The following is a 25,722-nucleotide window of genomic DNA, read 5'->3' as shown; positions in this document are numbered from 1 at the left end:
ACTGTCGATATAGGTCGTTGTAGTTTTGAACAGTTATGAAATTATTCATTCTTTCTTCTCAGATGAAATCAGTACGTAGCTTTCTTGTCGGTTGTAACATGTACTCGGTTTTTTTGTTCAGCTGAAACCATCCTTTAGTGTTCAGTTGACTGAGCTACCCATTGATTTTCTTGAGTCAAACGATCTGTAGTTCTTTCATTATTTGAACTAAAGCGCTGGTATACTAACTGGATACGCATTCCCCCGGATGATACATTTACGTCTGTGGAGAAGGGGGTGATATCTCAGTGGGCGCGCCAAAATTAAAATAGCGTTATACGTGTTCATTTAACTATGTACAGACTAGAGCAACTCTTCATCATTTACAACTGATTAATATAAGGGGCGTACAAATGACAATGTCTAACCATCCCTTTAGGGCAGTTACAGAATATAAAGTCGGGGAATTGATGGGGAAGGCGTGTGCTAAATGCCCAAATCTTGAAATTACGGTGAGTGGTTTCAAAAAATGTGGCATGGTCCCCTTTAACAGGGATGTTTTTTCAGAAGTGGACTTCATCCAATTGGGCGATGGGCACGAAAATAATCCTGACAATGATCCTGAACTTCTGGCGCCCAGCCAAACGAAAAAACTTGTTTCACCTTTCCATGTGCGTCCACCTCCAACAGTCAGCCAAACAAATGCAACAGCACGTCCCACAGGTAAAGCCGCTACGATCACCATCTCGTCTTTCAAGAAATCGCTTGAAGAAAAGTTGCAATTACGAGGCCTAACATATAAGCCTAGGCCTAAACTAGGTCCATCAAACACAAAATCAGCCAGAGCCCCGTCAGAACGTTCATCTTCGGAAAGGTCACAGCTGCAGCATCAAGAACGCCTGCAACAAGACACAAAAAAGGAAACAAAAGGCAGCGTTACTCACCTTCCTCCTCATCTGAGGATGATTGTGCTCCTCTCGTCTCCACTGATTACGAAGACAGTATGGATGAGAAGTTCTTATACTGCAATCACGCTTAGAAATTAGACACAAGAGGCGAACAGTGGATCCCTTGCACAAAATATCATCGTTGGGCGTATGAATTGTGTTCTGGCGTTGCCAAGAAGGGATGGGAAACATTTGTATGTGACCACTGTAATAAATTAAGCAAGTAATTCACGGTAAACAATGAATAACGTCTTTATGTTGTGTAAGTAGGGTTTTTGTATGTTATCTATTAAAAGTAATTAAAAGATAAACTATGTTTCTTCTTATATCGAATTGTACTTAATCCTGACTACTATTCGATAACAAGAACCTGAATTTAAAAACACGGAAATACTCACAAATCAGATAATGTACGATTTGTGACCAAAATAATATCAATAATGAAAACCTTGTTAAGATATATTTTATTGGGATGATAGTGGCATGTGAAAGTATATTTTATTTTAACATAGCGTGAAATAAAGTACCTCAAATATATTCATAAAGAAAAGTATCCAAAAATCAGTTACTCTCCCCTAGTATATCTTTTGCCATATTAAAAATGCAATAACTGGAAGCTTAATTATTGGAGTGGTGCATAACTTCGTAGCATTTTTCCAAAAGTTTTATAAACATAACAGATACACATTACAGAGATGTTAATCATCGATAATATATTCAATATTTGTATCAGTCTACCAAGCTGGGGTAACTTTTCCATTCCGCGACTGTAGAAATCCTACGGTTTTGAGCCGAAGAAGTCCGGAACGCATTTTCGTCTGGAAAGGAAATTCCTTGAAGGTTGTTCGATAGAGAGTGGAAAAGGTGCAAATTTGAGGGCACAAGATCAGGTGAATAAGGTGAGTGCAGAGTGAGTTCCCAACCTAACTGCAGTGTAGTGTTGTCGAGCGGAAGCCAATATGTCGTTATCGTGGAGTAGCACCATTCCACGCAGTCTTCCTGGATCGCGTCTGCAAGTCGTTTCAGTTGTTGACAATAAATGTCAGCAGTGATGGTTACGCCTCGGAAAAGCAATTCGTGGTACACCACACAGTCGTCGCTGGTCCACCAGATGCATAAAATTATCTTCATACGGTCAGTTGCTGCTTTATTTCGGCTCAACCATTCCTTTCTTTTCCTTATGTTAGCATAAAGACACCATTTGGCCTCACAAATAACGATACAGGATAGGAATGGTTGGTGTTGTTCACCTGGCAGTTAATGACGACAAGCAGAGATGTACATATGACAAGTCGCTGATTTTTGCGATTTTGGCTTAGAGCATGGGGTACCCGTTCCGAAAAGAATATTCCAGAAAAATGTTTATACGTTCCTCTGTGAAACAAGTTGAAGTGAGTAGCCGTAACGTGTTTTGGACCATATAAAAGAAGGAGCTGTGGGCTCTCCCTCTCTCTCTCGTTTGTTTTCGATGAGTGTTTCACAAAATGTGTCGCTCTCGTGTCCGTAACGTTTGGCTAAATAATTACGCTAATTTAATTACAATAGCCGTGTTTGAATTAAGAATCTACTTTTCTCTTCCATTAATGTCAATCTCAATTTATGATTTTAGAACTTCTTCAGGCTGCAGCGAAGGAGAGTTGACGACGAATTGCTTGGCGGCTACGGTCGAACGCTACTAGTGTTTAGTCGGCATTTACTTTATCAAACTTTTATTTCATCGTCCCTGGGATCTCTATTATCGATCATTTATATCAGTATCCGGGCAAGGTACTTATGCAAATTACGTAGTTTTGGGATCGGTCAGTGGCCTCTAAATAATGCCGTCGGTCAACGTTCTAGTCGGTCTGACGGCGATCTGATGCTGGGTGGCGCAATGTAGTTTCATTTTGAACAAGTAAAAATTTTCTATGCACCATTCTGTCATTTCAGGAGCAAAAGCGATAAATATAATATTACATTATTTTTATAAGTATCAATAATATTATAGCGTTCTAGTATCTAGCGTCCATAGCTCCAAATGACAAAATGACAATACGTAAACTCAAACAGCAACAGTGAACTGCAAATAAAAAATGACAATCGATAAATAAAACCGTAGCAACCGAAATACTAACATGCAAAACAGAAACGTTACGAACTTATACATCAACCTAATAGTGAAGAACATTGCATACATTTACATCTACATGACTACTCTGCAATTCACATTTAAGTGCTTGACAGAGGGTTCATCGAACCACAATCATACTATCTCTCTACCATTCCACTCCCGAACAGCGCGCGGGAAAAACGAACACCTAAACCTTTCTGTTCGAGCTCTGATTTCTCTTATTTTATTTAGATGATCATTCCTACCTATGTAGGTTGGGCTCAACAAAATATTTTCGCATTCGGAAGAGAAAGTTGGTGACTGAAATTTCGTAAATAGATCTCGCCACGTGAAACACGTCTTTGCTGTAATGACTTCCATCCCAACTCGCGTATCATATCTGCCACACTCTCTCCCTATTACACGATAACACAAAACGAGCTGCTCTTTTTTGCACCCTTTCGATGTCCTCCGTCAATCCCACCTGGTAAGGATCCCACACCGCGCAGCAATATTCTAACAGAGGACGAACGAGTGTAGTGTAAGCTGTCTCTTTAGTGGACTTGTTGCATCTTCTAAGTGTCCTGCCAATGAAACGCAACCTTTGCCTCGGCTTCCCCACAGTATTATCTATGTGGTCTTTCCAACTGAAGTTGTTCGTAATTTCAACACCCAGGTACTTAGTTGAATTGACAGCCTTGAGAATTATACTATTTATTGAGTAGTCGAATTCCAACGGATTTCTTTTGGAACTCATGTGGATCACCTCACACTTTTCGTCATTTAGCGTCAACTGCCACCTGCCACACCACACAGCAATCTCTTCTAAATCGCTTTGCAACTGATACTGGTCTTCGGATGACCTTACTAGAGGGTAAATTACAGCATCATCTGCGAACAACCTAAGAGAACTGCTCAGATTGTCACCCAGGTCATTTATATAGATCAGGAACAGCAGAGGTCCGAGGACGCTTCCCTGGGGAACACCTGATATCACTTCAGTTTTACTCGATGATTTGCCGTCTATTACTACTAACTGCGACCTTCCTGACAGTAAATCACGAATTCACTCGCACAACTGAGACGATACCCCATAGGCCCGCAGCTTGATTAGAAGTCGCTTGTGCGGAACGGTGTCAAAAGCTTTCCGGAAATCTAGAAATACGGAATCAACTTGAGATCCCCTGTCGACAGCGGCCATTACTTCGTGCGGATAAAGAGCTAGCTGCGTTGGACAAGAACGATGTTTTCTGAAACTATGCTGATTACGTATCAATAGATCGTTCCCTTCGAGGTGATTCATAATGTTTGAATACAGTATATGCTCCAAAACCCTACTGCAAACCGACGTCAATGATATAGGTCTGTAGTTAGATGGATTACTCCTACTACCCTTCTTAAACACTGGTGCGACCTGCGCAATTTTCCAGTCTGTAGGTACAGATCTATTGGTGAGCGAGCGGTTGTATATAAGTGCTAAATCGGGAGCTATTGTATCAGCGTAATCTGAAAGGAACCTAATCGGTATACAATCTGGACCTGAAGACTTGCCCGTATCAAGCGATTTGAGTTGCTTCGCAACCCCTAAGGTATCTACTTGTAAGAAACTCATGCTAGTAGCTGTTCGTGTTTCAAATTCTGGAATATTCCATTCATCTTCCCTGGTGAAGGAATTTCGGAAAACTGCGTTAAATATAAATAAATAAATAAAAATAAAGAATGGAATTTCACTTCCTGCAAAGTTACATTATGCATAGAATTAGCGTTTCTGCATTTGACATACCTTGGGCACAGTGGACATTACTGAGTTACGTCAATGAGTTACGCACGCCGTCCTCTTAGCGCAGGACCTGCCTGGCCACCCCAGTTAGGGAACGACCGGCTCTAATGGAAAAAGTGTGTCGCGGAAGTTCCTCTGGGATAACAGCATTAGGCGCTCAGGGAGCGGGGACATCCCTTTGTGACGACGATATCTCACCTATGACAGCCCAACACGCCACAGTACGCTGGAAACACGTATGCACTGCAGACATACTCCACATCATGCTGAACACATTGACATCATGTGGGCCTAGACTGTCACAGTGGCGCAGTGAGGTATGGAACACTGTCATCATTATACAGTCAGCTGTCTACAAATGGGATCTTATTTATGTATTTATAGCTGATTATACCTACAGGTCTGCTACCAAGAAACTGAAGCAACTTAATTGTTTCATTGTGTATAATGATTTATTAATATGTAATTTCATTTGGTAATGATTCTCAAAGAGGAAGTAGCTTCCAGTTAATTAATTATTTACTAAGATACACTACTTACTAATTAAGTTTATTTGTCTGCAGTAGACTGTAGCTCCTAGCACTCCTCAGTACTTGTTATACTGCCATAAATATCTTTACTCATTCCCACGCAACGATCCTCTCATATTTACTCCTACAATTAATTTTTTATGCCAACCAGTGCTACGCCTTTGTTTTACTTGCAAATAAATCTCAAGTTTTCTTCTGGAAATTTGTGCAACTTCGATTCGTCCTGTATGGTGTTGCACATTGTCCCGGTCCAGCTCTTTCGTAATCAGTGATGTCTCTTAAATGAACACAGTGCCGAACGCTCCAATATTCCAATTTCTCCACAGCCACAGTAACCGTTAAGTCGAAGTCCTATTCTGTTCAATGATAATATTATGAAAATGTTTGATTGATATTCACCATACAGCAGAGATGTTGAGTTGCAGACTACTAAACAAGAAAGCTTTCGGCCAGAAGGCCATCTTCTGAAACAGACATGCACATACACATTCTCGCAAATGCAGCTTACACACACATGACCACTGTCTCTGACTATGAAGGCCAAACTGCAGGCAACTGCACATGATGGGAGAAGCAGTCTGGTTGGTGGGAGTAAGTCGGAGGCTGGGGTGGGAAGGGGCAGATAGAGGAGGGTACAGCTGAGGGACAGTAAAGCGCTGTTTGTGGGAGGGACAAATTGGAGAGAGGATAGGTCAGCTGGGTACACTCAGGAGAGTAGACAGAGGGTGGGGTAGGGTGGAAAAGGAGATAAGTAAAAAGACTGTGGGTGTGCTAGTGGAATAGAAGGCTATGGAGTAGGAAAAGGGAAGGGGTAAGTGGGTGAAGGACAATGACAATGACTAGCGAAGGTTGACGCAAGGAGGGTTACAGGAACATAGGATATATTGCAGGGAGAGTTTGTACCTGCATAGCTCAGTACAGCTAGTGTTGCTAGGAACAATCCAGATGACACAGGCTGTGAAGCAGTCATTAAAATGAAAGTTGTGGTGGCCAGCATACTTTGCAGCTGGGTGGTCCAGCTGTTTCTTGTTCACAGTTTATCGATGGCCATTCATACCAACGGACAGTTTGTTGGTTGCCATGTCCACATACAACGAAGCACAGTGGTTGCAGCGTACCTTGTAGATTACATGACTGGTTTGACTGGTAGCCCTGCCTTTGTGGGATGGGTGATGCTTATGAATGAATTGGTGTAGTGGTGGTGGGAGGATGTATGGGAGAGGTCTTGCATCTCAGTCTTTTACAGGGATATGAGCATGTGTTGTGTTGGCATGAATAAGGATATTATGTAGGTTCAGTGGGTGGCAGAATACCATTGTGTGAGGGGGGAAGGGGGAGGATAGTGGGTAGGACGTTCCTCATTTCAGGCAATGATGAAAAGTAATTGAAACCTTCGTGGAGAATGTGATTCAGTTGCTACAGTCCTGGTTGTTACTGTGTCACAAGGTGTATGCGTCTCTGTGGCCAGACAGTGGGATTTTGGGAGGTGGTGCATGTCTGGAGAGGTAAGGTGATTACGGTCTCTGAAGACTTCAGTGAGACTCTACATATATTTCGAGAGGAATTGCTCATCACTACAGATGCGATGGTCACGAGTGTCTAGGTGGTACAGAAGGGACTTCTTGATATGAAATGGGTGGCAGCTGTTGAAGTGCAGGTATACTAGTGGTTGTTAGGTTTGATATGGGTGGAAGTATTGATGTAGCCATCTTTGAGGTGGAAGTCAATATCAAGGAAGGTGACTTGTTGGGTTGAGCAGGACCAGGTGTAGCAAACATGAGAGAAAGAGTTGAGATTCTGCAGGAATGTGGACAGAGGGTCCTCACCCTCAGTCCAGATCATGCAGATGTCATCAATTAATCAGATGAGGGGTTTGGGATTCTGGGTGTTTAGGAAGAATTCGTCTAGATGACCCATGCACAGGTTTTCATAGTATGCGGCCATGCGAGCATCCATTGTCATACCCTAAATTCGTTTGTAGGTATTGCCTTCAAGTGAGAAGTAATTGTGGGTGAGGATGTAGTTGGTCATGATGATCAGGAAGGAGGTTGTAGGTTTGGAATCTGTCAGGCATAGGGAGAAATAGTGTTCAATAGCGGCTAGACCATGGGCATTAGGGATATCAGCTTAAAGGGAACTGGCATCATTAGTGATGAACAGGGCATGATGTGGTAAAAGAACAGAAACTGTGGAGAGTCGACAAGGAAATGGTTGGTACCTTTTATGTAGGAGGGTAGGTTGTGGGTAATAAGCTGAAGATGTTGAGAGCACAGATTCTCTCAGTGGGGACACAGTAACCAGCCACAATGGGGCATCCTGAGTGGTTGGGTTTATGGACTGTAAGAAAGTATTTAGATGGTAGGGGTGCAGGGAGTAGCAGGGGTCAGAAGAGAGACAGACTCTGGGGAGAGGTTCTGGAATGGACCTAAGCATTTGATGAGAGACTGGAGATTATGCTGGATTTCTGGAACGGGGTCACTGTGACAGGGTTTGTAGATGGACGTATCTGACAGCTGGTAGAGCCCTTCTGCCAGGTACTCCTTGTAGTTCAAAACAACAGAGGTGGAGCCTTTGTCAGCAGGTAGGATAATACAGTCAGGATCGGATTTTGGGTGCTGGATTGTGGTTCTTTCTGTGGATGTAAGGCTAGCCTGCATGTTGAGGAATTTGGGAAATGAGGGTGAGACAAGGTTTCAGGTTAAGAAACTCTGGAAAGTTAATAGGTGGTGATTAGGGGGCAGAGGGGGTGGATCGTGGTTGGAAGGAGTGAACTCATGTAGACAGGGTTCAACATTGGTCTTAGGTTGAGTCTGATTAATAGGGTTGGTGGCGAAAAGGTGTTTCCATTGTAGGGACTGGAAGAAGGAGAGAAGGTCTGTAACAAGTCGAGTATGTTTGAATATGGGAGTGAGGCAAAAGGTAATGCCTTTGGAAAGGACTGATATTTATGTGAGGCCAAGGCGTTTGGAGGAAAGGTTCATGACTGTGTTTTGTTCTGTTTAGGTTCTGGATTCTGTGTGGTGGTGGGAAGAAGTTTTTGAGGATGGATTAAATTTGGCAGGTCTGTAGCGAAGGGTATGTTAGCTATGAGGGAAATTGGAAAAAGTTTGGAGACTGTTGTAGAGGTGGTAAATGCTTCGTAGTCGAAGGAGGGAGTAGGGGGTGGCATTGCGCATGCTGTTCTAGTGCGTGGAGGGCAAGATTTTCAGTGAGCTAGATGGGATCCAGCAATTTGGGATTGCACAGCAGGAGAATTTGTAACGCCGGAAATGCATATCCTCCTATTTCCATCTATTGTACTATAATTTGTTTTCCTTATTTTTGCTACCTGTATATATGATATTTCTGTGTCTTCACATATTGTAATTGTTTTACTATATGTATATATATATTTATGCACTCATGTCGATGTATAATTGATTTGTTTCGTAAATATTATTTGTATTTTTACGCTGGGTCTTGCCTAGGGAAAACTGCTATCGAACGATTACATCGATGGGTCGTGTGAAGAATCAAAGTGTGTAGGATCTTTGGTACTGTTAACTCTGCCGCGTGGAGCGCGGGCAGAGCAGTGAGAGTCTGGCGGGAGTAGCGAGTGGAGAGGTGTTGTGTGACGCTCCCGCGAGTTGCCGCGCTTTCGGGGTTTGGCAGCATGTAATTGCGCTCGACATGCGATGATAGTTTCTGACATGGTGTCGCGGACGGGAAGCATTAGCTGGCGCACGTCAAGAGCCCGTTTCGCCTGGTGACCGTGTCGAGAAGAAGGCGCGCCAACATCCAGCTTCTGCAACAGCGACGGCCGACAATGAGTGACTGTCGCCACCTCCTCGATCGACGGCTTCAAACCTTCAATCAACCAACAAGGAAGACTAAAAGCACGTAAAGTTTCAGAACTGTATGGCAGACCTCAGCTTTTCAAATTGTTCCATTTGCCTCGCAAAATTACAGCAACTTAGTATGAACCTTTGTTGCTCATTGTCCCAATTGCATTGCCAAGCAGGGTCCCTTCCTTTTCCGAAACGAACCCGAGTGTCGTTGAAATTCAAACGCCAGCATTAAAATAATATAATTAGATTTCACTGCTTTAATTTCAAAGTTCAGTAGCTGGCTACAATATTTAGGTTACACGAGCACAAATTTAGAGTGCGAGCTTTGTTACCGTATTTTAGCTTACCTGTGACTGCAGCTCAGCTTGGTACGTACTACATTTTACTATTGTTAATTGTTCAGAATCATTTAATTCAAGATCAAAGTTAAATCTCTTATTTCTAAATTGCGTAGATTCAAGTAGCTTTTGAAATGATTGTTGAGGTAGTCCAAGACTAACTGTATGTTACTGAATTTCGATGTGCTTCAGAAAGAAAGCTCACTATTAACTTCAGTCACTAAATTAACTTTCGATTTTCCGGTTTTATTAATTCTTTTGCTAAATTAAGTCAGGGTGTAGCGAAATTTATTACTTCTGACAAACTTTCAGTTTTCACACTACACGTGTCAACCTTCAGTTGCCACGCTTCTAGTGCTAATTATATGTGTAATAGTCTTTCTTTTTCAGTTACTATAGTAATTGTCCTTAGGACTGGCGACCGTGATTTCCCCAAATCTCAAATACCTAATTACCGCTAGTTAATTGTTAATGTAACGGCCGCACATTTACTTTCTTTATTAACTTTATCCCTATTTCAAAATTAATTTCCACCATTTTCACTTGCATTTTTCCTTTCATTTAGATGTAACCCTTTCCTCCCTCTTTACCGACAGGTTAACTTCGGTGACGATTGCTTTTCCAAAACTCCCATTAGGTACACGCGGTTTCATTTTTCACTGTCATTAAGGTCGGTAAGTGAGGGGGAGGTTACACGTGGCGACCGTGACAGGACAATCTTCGGATTTGAGGTTGTTCTGGACACGAATTTTGCATTGTGCAAATCTCGTAACAAAGTACTGGTTACGTACTGGCCGTTACGTCAGCGAGAATAAGTAGTGGGAGTAATCCTAATTATATTTGAGGTTTGGCATTTATATTGAAAATTATTAAAATGAGTGAAGGCAACAATTACCAAAATTTGGTAGACTTGGATACGGAACAATCGGTCGAACAGTGGGAAACGCGCACCGCGGTACCCATTGTTCAGGGGCAGGCGGCTAGCATGAAAGACGCGACCGCCGAAACGCAACAAAGGGCAGAAATGGAATTCCAAACTTTAGAAAATGTTTCGGAATCGGAAGTGAAAATCAAATCTGAATCCCTTGATGACGAATACGGGGGGACAATTAAAGAGGAAGCCGCTACGGAAGTGAAACCGGTAGTTTCCGGGAATTTAACTGATTTATTGAATGTTTTGATTAATGAAATCAAGAGTCAATCGGCAGAAATTATAGCTCTGTCTGCCAAGCAAGAAGCTCAGTCTGAAAAAATTGAACGAAAGCTAGACAATCAGAACAAAGCTATTAATGTTGTTAACAACAATGTTGGAGTTGTTAATACAAAAGTTGATAAAATCAAAGAAGATATTGTTGTAATTAATACCGAAATCGGTAATCTTAAACAGGAAATGATAGGCGTTCAGGCGGAAATTGCGAGCATAAATACTCGTTTTGATTCCGAAATTAGCAGAATCGAGAAAAGTGTAGGAGAAGCAGTTGCTCCGATCATCGAGAATAAGGTGACGGAACAAATTCAATTAGTGAAAAAAGAGGATCAACAGAAGGTGGAAACTTTAAAGGCTTTAGTGTCCGAAGTAGACACTAAAGTGAGGGAGCAGGCTAATACCTGCGAAGAGAAAAAGAGGGAAGTGGAAACGCTTGCGACAACCACTTGCCAAGTAATTACGAGAGTGTCGGAATTAGAAAAGAAACTTGATGAAAAACAGAGCTATGTGCCAATCTGTGCACATAGTTCGGAATTGTTGACGAAAGAGGAGCGGTTCGATGAGGGAGTTTTGTGAGGGCTGGATCCGCAAGTTGGAATATTTGCGTGATCGCCGCACGGAATCCGAAATAGTCTGGGAACTCTACAAAAAGCTTCCAGATGATACAAAACGCTACGTAGGAAGCAATTACAGGACAATAAGTGATTTCCTGGAAAGAGTGGAGGACGAGGACAATTGGCGCAATAATCGCGACAGTGGCAGAGGCCGTGGTAACAACAACGGGTACCACAGCAACCACAACAACGATAACCACGGGAATAATGCATACCGCAACCATGGCAGCAATAACAATAATGGTTCGGACCGTAATAACAATCGGTACAATGCAAATAATAACAGGAATGACGGAAACCAGTATCATACAAACGTGATACGGGCTTCACAGAATAGTAATAACGCCAGAGGGTGTGATCAGGCGCCTCAGCAGCATCCAGGGAGCGTATCTGCTGGGACGAGACAGGGAAACCATTAGCCGCGCCGGTGAGGGGCCGACCAGGCGTGGAGAAATTTTGGCGGCCCAATAACAGGAGAAAACCCAGGGGTCGTCGTTATGAAAATTCCGTGTGGAATAATCAACGGCGGGAGAGTGTGCCAGTGTTAGGAGAAAGGAGTGCGCCCACAAGTAGTAGATCAACTGTATACACGGCAGTAGGTAGTACATTCACTGTCAGTGAGAACAATTTAAGTAGTGTTCCGGAAATCGATTATAAAGTGGCAGCTGTAAAACCCACAGTGGAACTGGAGATTGAGTTTAAGAATGATTCGCAAGTGTTGAAAGAAGATCAGATGTCGGATAACACGTCCGTCATCGAGCGAGGGGATGCAGAAAGGGATGAGGTCTGGTTAAGGCAGTTCGGTCGCTTATACGACGAACTAAGAGATTATAGGGGCCTGTACGGGAGGAGTGTTTATAGGGAGCGCGGGCAGGATTTGCCGCGTCTCGTCCCACAGGAAGATAGTATTTGTGAAGTGATGGAAAGTTCTGGCCCTAACCGGCAGACTTTACCAGAAATAGTTGATGTTAATGGGGAGCACGAGCAAGATTCGTCGTGTTTCGTCCCGCAGGAGTTAGATGTTGAAGTAGTAACGGAAAGTTCTGGCCCTAACCGGCAGACTTTACCGAAAGTTATAGTGGTAGAAGTAGCCGACCCATCCGACGCAAACCTCCAGTTTAAACATTGCGAGAGTATTAAGGAGAAAGATTACGAAAATTTTAGTGATAGCCGGACACGATTGGTAGAAAAGCACATAGATTACAGCGTGTATGAGGTTAGAGCTGACATTATACAGTCAGACGATAGCAGTGTGGGTTGCGCAGATCCAGAGGAAGTAATTTCAGATGCTACTGGGCACATTCCTCCAGGTAGATTGGCAGATGAGATCAATCTGACCAAAGTGGAATCAACGAAGGTGACAATTAGTGAATTGATAGCAAAGCAACACTCACTAGTTGACGAGTTACAGGAAAAGGTTTCGGTATTGGAGGCGAAGCTAGAGACTAAGCCTCAGGACAAACGTGTTGAAATTAAAACTGTATGTGAACAGAGACTGAAAAAGCCGCCAGATAAACCGGATTTAGGATCAAAGCCGGATGGTTTTTTCTGGAATGACCTGGATATAGACGAGGATTTACTGTGGGAAAATAAAGAAACAGTCGACGACAAGTGTAGACAGATAGTAGTGTCTGTTAATATGCACGACCTACAACTAAACGTGTTGATTGATACCGGTGCAGAATTGAGTGCTGTATCTGGGAAAATATTTGAGTTACTGAAAGACAGACCTGGCATCGTAGTTATGCCAGTAAGAGGAGTGAAAATTATCGGTGCTACTGGGAAGGCCAGTAAACCGGTCACAAAACAGATTTTTGTCCACTTCGAGATATGTGGGGCACGATTTGAACAAGAGTTTGTCGTCGTGCCAGACTTAACTACGGAAGTAATTATCGGGTTAGATTGGCTATTAAAGTACCGTGCAGTGATTAACTGCGAAAGCAAAACTTTGACATGTACGTCCCAAGATAAAACAATAGTAGTTAGTTTTGACGAGGCAGGAGACGGTGTGCATAGGCAATACCAGCCTATACACATTGTTAACTGGCCGAATGGTATTGACGTAGGTATGAATTTGAACTACTGTAATGTGAGGAATCTCGGCATTGACAATAGTGTAGAAAATGAATTGGAAAGTATTGTAGACGGTGTGTCAAACGTAACACACGAACAAAGACGAGGCCTGTATGAAGTAATAATGAGGAATAAGAGCGTGTTTTCAGACAAACCGGGTCTTGTGGAAGGATATAAATGCAAGTTGCATGTAATTCCGCACGAACCATTCTTCGTGAGACCGTATGCTATACCGCTGTCCAAAAAGGAAGCAGTGCAACGGGAGATAGATAAGATGATCGAATGGGGAGTGATTGAAAGAAGTACAAGTCCATACAATAACGGTTTGGTCATTGTAGCAAAACGGGATGGTAGTGTGCGTATTGTGATTGACGCACGCACGTTGAATAGGGTTGTTCAACGTGAAACAGACAGACCAGAGAGTATGGAGGAGATTTTGCAACGTTTTCATGACGTTAAGTTCATGACTAGCCTCGAACTGACAGCTAGTTACTGGCAAATAGAACTCGAAGAAGAATCTAGGCCATACACCGCCTTCTTGTTTGCGGGCAGGTGTTATCAGTATAGAGTACTGCCGTTTGGACTTAATATATCTGTGTCCGTATTCATCAGGGCCCTAGATAAAGTGCTAGGACCGGCTTTGAGTTCAAGATTAACTGTATATGTTGACGACCTATTGTTGGCCAATGCCACTTGGCATGACCATTGTGACCTGTTAGATGAAGTTTTTAGAGCATTGCGCCGTGGCGGAATGACTCTAAAGCTAAAGAAATGCGAATTTGTGAAGCAGGAACTGAAATTTTTAGGGCATGTAATTACCACTGCTGGTATTACGAAAGACCCAGAGAAACTAGAGGCAATAAGGAATTGTCCTCCACCCAAGTCTAGGAAACAGTTAAAAAGTTTTCTAGGGCTCACAGGATTTTACCGTAAATTTGTAAAAGGACAAGTGTTTAATGATGAAAATTTGAATAACCTCTTACGCAAAAATGTTCCGTTTGTGTGGACTGACGGGTGTCAGACCGCTTTCGAGAGATTAAAAGACGAGTTGTTAAGATCTAACATACTATTTCATCCTGATTTATCGCTACCCTTCCATCTGGGAACGGATTCGTCGAATTACGGGGTGGGGGTAGAACTGTTCCAAGAAGTTGGTAAAGGGGAGGATAAGGAACACCGGACGATAGCGTTCGCGAGTCGAACTTTATCAAAAAGTGAGCGAAACTACACGATTTCTGAGAAAGAGTGTCTCGCTATCGTGTGGGGATTCAAGAAGTTCAAGGGTTACCTATGGGACCGTAAGGTGATTATTCATACGGACCATAAGGCGCTCACTTATCTGAAGGATTGTAAACTACTTCACGAAAGACTGACTAGGTGGTCGCTGTATTTACAGCAATTTAACTATGACATCTGTTACGTAAAAGGGACCGACAATTGCGTAGCGGATGCGTTGTCGCGGTTGCCCGAGTCTAATCAAGGTCTAGTGAAAGATGAGGCAGATGGAGTGGTCAAATTGTACTATTTTAAAGAAGTTGAGGGACGTAAATTAATAATGAACATTTGTAAGAATCTACGTCGTCATCAGAACGAGGATGGTTGTTTAAATATGGTGAAAACCCGATATGATGAAAAGAGTCCAGAAGGAGAGAAATTAAGGAAGTATTACAAGATATACGATCATATCTTGTACATACGTAAGGGTGAAGATAGTAATATTTGGCGGGTATGCTGGCCCAGCAAATACGTCACGGAAATAATAGACTACTACCATTTGGCGTATGGTCACTGTGGACCAAAGAAATGTACGGAAAAGCTGAGTGAAGTAGTGCATTTCAACAACATGTTAAAACGAGTTACTGACAGAGTGAAAACTTGCGATTTATGTCAGAAGGTGAAGGTTACCAACTGTACGAGTCGTGGTCCTATGCAAAGTATAAGGCCTAACGACACCTTTGAGTTACTGTGCGTGGACTTGTACGGACCTTTGCCCAAGTCATCAGGAAACTTTGCCTACATTTTAGTAGTGCTAGAAGCTTTTTCCAAGTTCATCAAACTATACCCGATTAGGAAAGCTACAGCCAAAGCGGTCTATAGCAAGCTGGTGAACGATTATTTTGTTCATATTGGTAAGCCCAAGGCGATTCTATCAGACAATGGGGCACAATTTACTTCTAAGTTGTGGAATGAAGGCATGGAAAGTAATGGGGTCGATGTGATCCATATTTCAGCTTATTGTCCGGCTGGGAATCCCGCTGAGAGGTATATGCGCGAGCTAGGCCGACTGTGCCGTACCTATTGCCATCACAACCATAGGGCATGGGGCAAATATGTAGCAGTATTTGAGAGAATTATGAACACCTTGAGACATGAATCTACGGGATTTTCTCCAGAGGAAATCCTGTTGGATGACAGAAGTAAAAGTTTAGTGGAAGAGATAATCAAATTCCCTCCACGGATTGACATTAGTATTGGTGTGAAAAAAGATCGTTTGCGAGAAGTAATGAAGCTAAAAGCTGATGCTCGCATACGTCGTCATGACGCTAAAGCGCGTTTTGCTAAGTTTGCGATCGGAGACTTAGTACTTGTAAAAGCTCATGAGAAATCGAGCGAGATAGACAATGAAATCTCTAAATTTAAGTTTGTTTATAATGGACCATATAAAGTCATTGGTATACCTCACACAAATGCTTATTGCTTAGAGTATCCAAGCTCTGGAAAGCTATTAGGTATTCGAAATATAGTAGATTTGAAATTGTACCAACCTAGGATCGATTAATACCACACAATGGGTAATTTGTACAATATGTAAATATAGAGTGTAAGATTTAAGGTTTGCTAGATTGCCATGCTTTTGACTGACCAAGGTCATTAAAGAAGTTGTAATTAATAAGTAATTAATTTTGATTAATCAATTTAATTTTAATCAATTTAATCATGATCTAATCAACTGAAAAATCCAAGCTGCTAGTTTAAGTTTTCAGCTGAGTCACAGTAGATTAAGCAATGTAAATATGATTTTGTAACTAGCTGTAAGATTTCATGAATATGTGTTTTACTAGTCATTGCCGATGTACTTAGACGCTGTTTTAAGTTTCAGGCTTGTACATGTGTGATGATGGACAGTGTTGAGTTATCCACTGTGATAGTGTTTATGGACTCCTTGAGATTACTCGGGAGTGAGTTTTTCCGAAAGAATTCAGTGGAACGGACGTTCTGGAAACGCCGTCACAAGGGCGAGTGAGATCAAGCGTGCCGCACACGCGGGCGCAACAATACTGGCGAGGCGAGCCGCTGTCGGCTCTTGTGCCGCTGTTGGCTCTTGGGCCGCTGTCGGCATTCTTTGTACTTGCGAGTACGGAAGGCGGAATTGTTTTTCTTCCTGGACAGCTGAAAGAATTCTACTGTCAATATTTATGTTTTTTTCGATCTGATGTATATTATTTTCTTGTTTAGCGTTAATTGGACATGACGAGAAAATTAATTATGAAAGGGTTGTGTAAAAATGTGTATTCTATGTAATTAATTATGAATTTGCGTATTTTGATCTACCTGTTTTTATGACCATGTACTCTGATTAATTTTGTAAATAGTCTTCCATTTCTTGATACTGTTGGGAATTTTGACAATTTTAGAATAGCTAAACCATTTTCTATGTTTTCTATGAATTTTAATATGTTGTCAACCTGTTTTATTTTGTGCAAGATGACAGAGTGGAATAAGACTAGGAGTGTCTCCACTCAATTATTATTGTCTAAAAATTGGTTTATGGTTAATTAGACGAATGCTAAATTTTTTTCATGTTTTGAGCATATGCATTTCCGCTGTTTCTTTTTTGGGACATTTTCTGAGTCTGTTTACGTTACACGAACATCCTCAGACAATGTGGGGCACGTGTAACGCCGGAAATGCATATCCTCCTATTTCCATCTATTGTACTATAATTTGTTTTCCTTATTTTTGCTACCTGTATATATGATATTTCTGTGTCTTCACATATTGTAATTGTTTTACTATATGTATATATATATTTATGCACTCATGTCGATGTATAATTGATTTGTTTCGTAAATATTATTTGTATTTTTACGCTGGGTCTTGCCTAGGGAAAACTGCTATCGAACGATTACATCGATGGGTCGTGTGAAGAATCAAAGTGTGTAGGATCTTTGGTACTGTTAACTCTGCCGCGTGGAGCGCGGGCAGAGCAGTGAGAGTCTGGCGGGAGTAGCGAGTGGAGAGGTGTTGTGTGACGCTCCCGCGAGTTGCCGCGCTTTCGGGGTTTGGCAGCATGTAATTGCGCTCGACATGCGATGATAGTTTCTGACATGGTGTCGCGGACGGGAAGCATTAGCTGGCGCACGTCAAGAGCCCGTTTCGCCTGGTGACCGTGTCGAGAAGAAGGCGCGCCAACATCCAGCTTCTGCAACAGCGACGGCCGACAATGAGTGACTGTCGCCACCTCCTCGATCGACGGCTTCAAACCTTCAATCAACCAACAAGGAAGACTAAAAGCACGTAAAGTTTCAGAACTGTATGGCAGACCTCAGCTTTTCAAATTGTTCCATTTGCCTCGCAAAATTACAGCAACTTAGTATGAACCTTTGTTGCTCATTGTCCCAATTGCATTGCCAAGCAGGGTCCCTTCCTTTTCCGAAACGAACCCGAGTGTCGTTGAAATTCAAACGCCAGCATTAAAATAATATAATTAGATTTCACTGCTTTAATTTCAAAGTTCAGTAGCTGGCTACAATATTTAGGTTACACGAGCACAAATTTAGAGTGCGAGCTTTGTTACCGTATTTTAGCTTACCTGTGACTGCAGCTCAGCTTGGTACGTACTACATTTTACTATTGTTAATTGTTCAGAATCATTTAATTCAAGATCAAAGTTAAATCTCTTATTTCTAAATTGCGTAGATTCAAGTAGCTTTTGAAATGATTGTTGAGGTAGTCCAAGACTAACTGTATGTTACTGAATTTCGATGTGCTTCAGAAAGAAAGCTCACTATTAACTTCAGTCACTAAATTAACTTTCGATTTTCCGGTTTTATTAATTCTTTTGCTAAATTAAGTCAGGGTGTAGCGAAATTTATTACTTCTGACAAACTTTCAGTTTTCACACTACACGTGTCAACCTTCAGTTGCCACGCTTCTAGTGCTAATTATATGTGTAATAGTCTTTCTTTTTCAGTTACTATAGTAATTGTCCTTAGGACTGGCGACCGTGATTTCCCCAAATCTCAAATACCTAATTACCGCTAGTTAATTGTTAATGTAACGGCCGCACATTTACTTTCTTTATTAACTTTATCCCTATTTCAAAATTAATTTCCACCATTTTCACTTGCATTTTTCCTTTCATTTAGATGTAACCCTTTCCTCCCTCTTTACCGACAGGTTAACTTCGGTGACGATTGCTTTTCCAAAACTCCCATTAGGTACACGCGGTTTCATTTTTCACTGTCATTAAGGTCGGTAAGTGAGGGGGAGGTTACAAATTTTACAGCTCGAGTGGAGCTACTGCAAGGAGGTTTGGGCCTGTTTGGCATGGTTTTTCAGGACTTTGTTGGTGAGAGTTAAGCATTGGCGGAATATGAAAAGATGGAAGAGGTCATTGTGGAAGGAGGGGTTGCTGCTGGAGATAGGTAATTTGATGGTAAGGGAATTTGGGAGGGGGGGGGGGGGGGGGAGGAGAGGATTCCAGGAGTCAAAAAACAACACAGGAACATTATGTGGGATTGGGTTCTGGCTAGGGATAAGGAAACTTTTCTGTATTGGCGCAAATGGAAGAAGGAAGGATCCATGGTGGAGAATAAAATCGCGTAAAAATACGCAAATAACGTAGAAATACGCGCGAAAAAAGTCACAAAAGCGGAACAAAAATACGTGGGAAGAAAAGCCAAATAGACGGAACGTATAAAGTATGGGGAAAAGAAGATGAAATCTGAGACACTAGGCCGATAGGTAGAGGCGAATACGAACTGAAATCGACGTGAAAACACAACGGTATCAAAGATAAAAATAAATAAAAAGAATGTAATGTTGGTTGTAGGTCTTTGGTCGGATGTGCATGAAGGAGGTGGACAGCGGATGTGTCTCGATCAGGTGAGATTAGTGTGTGCGAATTGCATTAAGAAAGAAAAAAAGGGGAGGGGGGTGTAGGATGAGGTACAAGTTCGTGTGGCACAGGGTGGTGCGAGAGTGACGCAGGAAGAGTGACCAGTTTGAGGGTCTAGTGGGATATGTGAGGCTGCACCAACAATCAGCGCCGTCTGGCAGCCGTGTGTTGAGAGCGAGCGAGACGGTTGATACACTGTGGTTCGTAAGTAACGGCATGCTATGTGGTCTGGAAGGCGACAAGTAGAACATAGGAAAGAAGAGAAAGAAAAGGACGGACACTGAGTGAGTACAGTTAGAAAATAGGAAAATCCAGGATGGAATAATGCCAGTATTATGAAAAGGATAGATTGCTATTCACCGTATGGCGGGGATGTCGAGTGACAGACAGGCACAACTAAAAGACTACTAAATATGCATGCTTTCGGGCAGAAGACTTTCCTCTGAAATAGACAACATATACACACACACAATCACGCAAACGGGAGTAAGGTCCATGTCCCATAATGTAATGTATCACACCCTCGAGGTTAGAACGTACTTTATTTGAAGTCTTTCCCTCACACTGCGAAAGAAATCACACATACGTCATCTCGAAGAAATCATACATACGTCATCTCGTTGTTTGTGCATCTCAGCCCTCCTGGCATTCCGGTATTATGTGCTACTTGAATTCTTCCTTGGACTATGCTCTTTGCACTAGGATCTCTATATTTTTATTTATTACGTCTTTATAATCGGAATTGTACTCCCTATTTAGTAATAAAAGAGATTCGGTAGAAGTAGTCCTGTACGCACCTATAAATCTAAGTAATAGCCTCTACACTCTACACAGAGCTAGTTTCAGTTTAGCATGTCTTGTTCTACACGCACTAAATTAGGAGTGTCCCCTAGTATGGAACTCAATATAGCCTCATGAGACACTCTGAGGATGCCTACATGTGGATTTTAGTTTTAGCAGTGATTGAGATGTTATTACCAACAGTGTGCGTTCTCGAAGAAATCTTCCATGGTCAAGGTGCTTTGCTGTAGCGAGCCGATTTCATTGTTCCAATGTTACAGCTGGGATCGGCAATTCTATAAGGCTACGATATTTCTTTAATTGATGACAGCGATAATACATCATTTTAAGGCTTATTATTGTGAAGTTATCTTATTTTAGCGTCACCCACATTTCCAGAAAGACGTGATAGATATTCTGCACTATAGTTTTAATACAAATTTTAGCACGTGGACAGTTAAAACAACATGACTTTAGAGCAAGTAAAACAACATGACTTTAGAATATTTACAGTTTTGCGTTTTGTTTATGAGCAGGTGTTTTGCAACCTAAGATTCTCACTGTGTGCAATAAAAGCAGCGCTCCTATTCCTTACGATGTCGATTCTATACATTTGTGGGTCTCTGTAGCAGCAAGTGACTATACGGTTAAGGTAACTAGAATCTGGCAACCGCGTTTACGTATTTCGTCAATGTTAGGGGCAACACCGATTGTCATGGGACAGTCATTCCCTGACGTTGGAATTTAGTCTTATCAGTAACTTTATGAAAGTTCACCTTCATAATGTAGCATCATTAACAAGTTACGAGTGTGCCTGGTGATAGTGGCATATCAGCATTTGGTTTAAGACAAAAACGTGTGGAATTATTACGAGACGGGAGCCTTTCCCGATGTAAATTGCCAGCACAATAGCAGCATAATGGTAATGCACGGTGCAGACAAGGAAATGGCTCCATCATCGGGGTTTGGGTGGTGTTGCCGAGTACAAGACCAGCAGTGGCGCACTGGCACAACAAGTGCAAGCAATTGATTTTGTAGCAGATTCATTTCGAGTCCAACAGTATCACCAGGAAGCAGAGGCTGAGGCAGATGAGAGGAGATAGAACTGCCAGCCGCGGCCCTGGTTTAGTGTCCACACTGGGGTACCTGCTTCCTACACTAAGTCCACCTGATGGACTAGGTTCCACAGCACAGTGTGCCCGCTGGCCCTGTTCAGTAGCAGCTGGTCTTCTGCCAGGAGACAGTGGGCACAGCAGCTACCTCCTGATGATGCAGTGAGTGCACCATTAGCCTTGGCTGCCTGGGTGCGGTCATTCATTAAAGAGGGGCAAGATTCGAGTATTCGCCACGGTGCTGTGGTTCACGCAACATAGTCGTTGGGCCCGGTGTCGAGTGCAGACATCAGCAAAACCGGGCGCCAGAATGTACTGTAGCCAGATGGATGGGCGGTAGCTACTGGTGACCGACTACCAGCCCACTCCTGTGGAGGGGAGTGTGATCGAATCCCCACCACAACACAGAAACAGTGCATAAGTTGGAAATAAAATGTTAATTTTGACAGGCACATTTTTCCTGGGTCTCAGCAGCCTGTCATCGAGTCCAACGCCTTGACTGCCTATCCTCCTGACAATATAGCTGCTCCATACCACCCCCGAGGTCGGCTGTAATGTGGTGTCAGAAGTACTGACATCGCCTTCAGTGGGGAGCATAGGGCGTAATCCATGCTGTGTGACATCTTAACCACAATCTGCAGTGTTATAAAGTGCGGTGAGTGGAGAAACTGTTTCTTACTTTTTATATGTGTGAAAGGCAAGAGATCTAAGAGGAAGCCTCATCGTAAATTGAGGGTTACTTTGTTTAGCGAGAAGAATTGGCTGATGTGTGAATTACGTTGCAAAAGTAAAGAGCAGTATTTAGAGCCTATGACGCATTTGCAGTGTAATTTTCTTTGGCATTTCACACCATGTGCTGAATTTGTATCTGTGATTTGTTTTTGTGCCACAATTTTGGTCATGTTATGAATTAGCATAGAGTATTAGGACGGCTGACGCTAAGGCACAAGGTGTAATTGTTTCCTTTTTGACAGTTGGTTATTACCGCATATTTGTGTTATGTCTGAGTGAAGAATAAAGTTGTTACAATGACAAACCAGAGATGCATTGTGTCATTGAGATGGAGGCAGTTCCGGAAATGGTTAATGGGTTAGTGCGATGAGAGCAGGAAGTACGGTCCAGCTTAATATGCTTGCAGCTAGAGAAGAGGAGTTAGCTTTGTTCAGGACACCGATCCCTGTAACAGATCCAGCTGTAGCTAACATTATGTCCCTTTTCCGGAAGGCCGTCGTCGAGTATTGGGTGTCGGTCCGATAACCAGTCTTTGCAAGTAGTGAAGTTACGTTTAATGGGAGAGGCAAAGAGCTTTGTGAGATGCGCAGAAGTGATGAATGAGACAGAGACGCTTGAGCAGTTGAAGCAGCGGTTTCTGCAGAGGTATAAGGACCAGAATAGCGCAAAATTCTTTCGGGCGCAGTTGAATGCCATTGTAAAGAGGCAAGAGGTAGTTGTGGAAGAGATTTCCGGCAGAATAAGAAAAGTAAATGTACAAACGTGTGAATTGACTCAGAGCGATGAATCGAGTAAAGGTTTGCTTAAGGATGCGGAGCAGAAGGCTCTCAGTGCTTTCTTAAAGGTTTGCTACTGGATATGTCGAGGAGACTGTGCACAGAGGTACCTAAGGACCTCTGTTCGGCTGTGATATTAGCGATGGGATGTGAGAAAACTGATGTGTCGATGAGTGTGGGGCACAGGAGAGGTGTATTCTCTGCAAATATGAAGAATTGCAAGCATCCGCAGAAGCAGTGCTGGCAGCTTCGATGGAGTAGGCGTGGTACGGGTCATCAACAAAATTATGGAAATGATAAGGATGGACGGACAGAAAGCAAGAGGTCGTTAAACGCAAGTGGGAACCAAAGTCCATCGAAAGGCATTTCTGTTAAAACTTGATACAACCAGTATGTATGCAGAGCAGAATGTGCAATAGTGGATATAGTGAAGGGACTAAAGCGTATGGTTTTATTAGACACAGGGGCGCACGTGTCGGTAGCCTGTAGGGATCTAGTGGGCTGGAGGAGATGAAATCCACCACGCTATACATTGTGTAGTTTGGTGGATAATGATATAAGACCATTCGGATTAATGGAATAGATTTTTGGGTAGAGGCAGTTGGGTTTAAGCAATGTGTGGAAGCAGTGCCTCACATAAGGGAAGACTACATTACGATCCTGAGATTAGAGTTTTTACATCAACATTATGCCATAACTGACCTTTAGCGACATGTGGTCGAACTTAGTGCAAAGACATTCCAGCTAGGGGAACCCGTAGCCAGTGTAGATCTTTCGCAAGATGATCTGGCGTTATGGCCTCTGGTTCCGATGTATAACAGAAGTTCAATTTTCAGTTAATCAAGATTGAACGCAGCTAAATATTTTATTTAATCTTTCTTGAACATATTCGGACTTTTGCTACCCGGAGTGAAAGCCCCAACTAAATTTTTGGAGTTTGTTGATATGCATTTAACAGTTTCGAGTGGTCGGCTTATTATCTCTGCAGGCAGTACGGAGACGCTGCCATCAGTGCATTGCCACTCTTCCTCACAACAGATGAACAAACAGAACAAAAATTTATGTACAAGTATTGTCAGAACAACCGGCCGTTGTGGCCGAGTGGTTCTAGGCGCTTCAGTCCGGAACCGCGCTGCTACTACGGTCGCAGATTCGAATCTTGCCTAGGGCATGGATGAGTGTGATGTCAATAGGTTAGTCAGGTTTAAGTAGTTCTAAGATCTAGAGGACTGATGCCCTCAGATGTTCAGTCCCAAAGTGCTTAGAGCCAGTTGAACCATTTTTATTGTCCGAACAAAACATTTAAATAGGAAAACAAATTCGGAATTCAATGATTTAATAGCTATTACATCATGCAGGCACTGGGACAGGAAGAATCCTGGTGCAACGGCCACCAATTTCCTTTATACTACAGTGCTTCCACTGTAGTGGGCAGTCCGATCAAACCACATATAAATATGATAGGGCTTCATCCGAATGACTGTGTGCCAAGTGGCACCGGAAATCACTTTCTGTGAGTGTGAATCCAGTCTTACCAATCGATATGTTATGATTACCACAACCGCTGAAATGAAACTATGTATTAGACTCAAGGAGGTGTTTGGCAAAAGAGTGTAGAACCCATCAATATTGACAGTTTTGGCGGCGAAGAAGTAAAGTTGGCAAACGGGATGTTGATAGCGAGATTTTACATTCTGGAGTAGGAGGATTGCTGCACAGATGAAAGCCATAAAAAGTCACAGGGTGCCACCAAGGCCGTCTTACACAAAGAGGTGGAACCTCTAAAGAGAGTGGAGAGAACACGGATGGAGGAGCTTTTGGTGGAATTTGAGGATTTGTTTCTTCCACAAGGTCCATTGCCTGTGACCCTCGTTACATGACATAGAATTCCAAAAGGGAATGAAGCACTAGTGTAGTGTAAACCATACAGAATAACTCAGTACTTGTAATCGATTCCAGAGGAGTTTATGAAGCAGCAGTTGGGTGATGCGATAACAGAAGATGGTAATAGTCCACAGGGCACAGGAATTGTGATTACGCCGAAAAACCCTACGAACAGTTCCAAGAAATACTGATTTTGCTCTGTTTATAATCAGCTTAATGGTAAGAGTGCAACATATGGAGACCCCATACCCATCATCACAAAGACCATTGATAACTTGTGGCAATGCTGGTACTGCTATATCAAGGGGCTATAAAAGGGTGGATACCATGAGTCGGAAGTGGATCCAGTGGACAGACCAAAGACAGCTTTTTCGTTTTCCTGGGGCAATTACCAGTATCGAAGGATGCAGTTCGGGGTGAAGATTGCTGCTGCGATGTTTCAGCGTCTGTTGGGAGGAGTGTTGAAGGGGTTGAAGCGTCGCCAGTATCTCGTATACCCGGACGATATAACCGTATAACCGTGTTCTCAAGGGACATGGAAGAACATAGTCAACGATCGAGAGAAGTATTTAAGAGGCTGCAGGTGGTACATCTGATGTTGAGTACAGAGAACTGTCATTTCGCATTGGAGGAAGTAAGTTACTAAGGAAACGTGATTATCAAACATGGGGTGAGAATGGATCCGAGACTGGTACAGGCAGAGTGAGATTTTCCACTGCCGAAGGCAAGTAAACTACACTCCTGGAAATTGAAATAAGAACACCGTGAATTCATTGTCCCAGGAAGGGGAAACTTTATTGACACATTCCTGGGGTCAGATACATCACATGATCACACTGACAGCACCACAGGCACATAGACACAGGCAACAGAGCATGCACAATGTCGGCACTAGTACAGTGTATATCCACCTTTCGCAGCAATGCAGGCTGC

This window comes from Schistocerca americana, chromosome 3, assembly GCF_021461395.2.
Source record: "Schistocerca americana isolate TAMUIC-IGC-003095 chromosome 3, iqSchAmer2.1, whole genome shotgun sequence".
Classification (NCBI taxonomy): Eukaryota; Metazoa; Arthropoda; class Insecta; order Orthoptera; family Acrididae; genus Schistocerca; species Schistocerca americana.
Note: the sequence above shows the minus strand (reverse complement) of the source record.